This window comes from Phyllobates terribilis, unplaced genomic scaffold, assembly GCF_046119375.1.
Source record: "Phyllobates terribilis strain yellow unplaced genomic scaffold, ASM4611937v1 Scaffold_2__4_contigs__length_985480577, whole genome shotgun sequence".
NCBI classification, from domain to species: Eukaryota; Metazoa; Chordata; class Amphibia; order Anura; family Dendrobatidae; genus Phyllobates; species Phyllobates terribilis.
Window position 1 is genome coordinate 963,321,037 of NW_027362762.1, and position 1,606 is coordinate 963,322,642.

A 1,606-nucleotide genomic window follows, 5' to 3' on the forward strand; every position below is an offset into this window, starting at 1 on the left:
CAGGTGTGAGGAGTTGTGTGCGGTTCCGCCCCTCTCCCTGTGCTGATTCTCCGTCTTCCTGGGCTCTCGGTGTGGCGCCCCCTGTCTGTGCTGCCCATCAGTGAGATCCCGCCGCCCCATTCATCACTTCTGATCTTTGCGGGTCACGTCTTCGCTTTTTGTCTTTTATTCGCCAACTTTTTTTTTTTTTTGCGTCAAATTCCAAATAAAAAATTAGTTTTATTTGTGTCTTCCTGCAAGGAGCGGAGCGAAGTGCGGAATAAAGCCTGACATTGGGTAAAAGCCGCATTTCATCAATCTGGATAAGGAAAGTTGTCAAAATTTTTTTAAAAAAAAACGAAAACAAGAAAGACAACTTCAAAAGTGTCACAAAACATAGTCTGAGATGATGAAGATATTTCTTTACCTGTTGAATAAAGTTTCTGAACTTCTCAGGGTGGACAAAAATAAAAATTAAGCAAAAAAAAAACCCCCCCCAAGATTTTGTTGATTTTCGGGGGCGCAGAGGTCTCCTGGGATTCAGAGAGACGTGAAATATTCAGACAAGCAGAGAAGATTCTGAACAAAGCAGAAAGTGACCTGTGACCGAGGCCGCGTCCTCCGGGGGGCAGACTGAAGACCTTCTCGCTGGGCAGAATCCTCCGACGTCGGCGGCTTTTCTTTTATTCCAGAGGTTGTAGAATTCCAGGAAACTCCAAACGTCTATTTCCGGTGAAACGTGCTCGTTCACACTACGTTTTTTCGACGCAGTAAATAATGCAGCGTTTTACAGAACCGGCAAAGTGAATCAGATTTCACAAGTACTTCTCATTTTGGAAGAGAAGGCCATTGTGATCCTTCCTCATTAGCCCAGAAGTCCTAGTATCAGCTCACAAGGACTTTTTCATGGATTTTTGGAGTTTCCCCTTCACAAAAACCTGACACAGAAAGGAGACGGTCATGCCAACCTGGAGGGGCTTCACTCCTAGGCTGGAGGCTGAGTAGGAGAAGGATCCTGAAGGTCTCTCAGGTGAAGTAGATAACGTCAGTCTCACATCCAGAAGACGTTCGACAGCCAAAACTCTTTCTCAAGCCCTCCTCAAGGTGCCGCACTAATTAATGACCCTTATAAGATGGTACGTCCGTCTTATGGCTTCTTCAGAAGGGTTCTCCGAAAGGCCTCAAGTCAGTAGATGCTTGGTCCGAGGGAAGAGATTGCGATGAATTGTCCTTGATCCACTTCCTTCCTGGGATTTGTCTTTGGTCCTGAAGTGCCCTTTTGAAGGTTCTTTAAGGAAGAGTTTTTCTGCCAAGACGTTCCTAATGTCTAAATCATCGTCCAGAAGAGTTCTGAGCCCCAAACCCTCTCAAGAAATAAATTGTGTTCCCGGTTTTCCAGTCTGAAGAACGGAAACCTGACAGTGTTCACTTGCTGGATGTGAGGCCGTCACCGGCCTTTAGACTCTGAGGCCTCTTTCGGCAATTCTTTGGGAAAGGACAGAGACAGCAAATCCACCATGGCCAGATGGCTGAGAGATCTTGAGGTTTTCTACACTCTCATAGGGACTTGACTCTCCTCCGAAGAGAAAGGCTCGTTCCATAAGATCCAACGGAGCCTCCCAGGCCG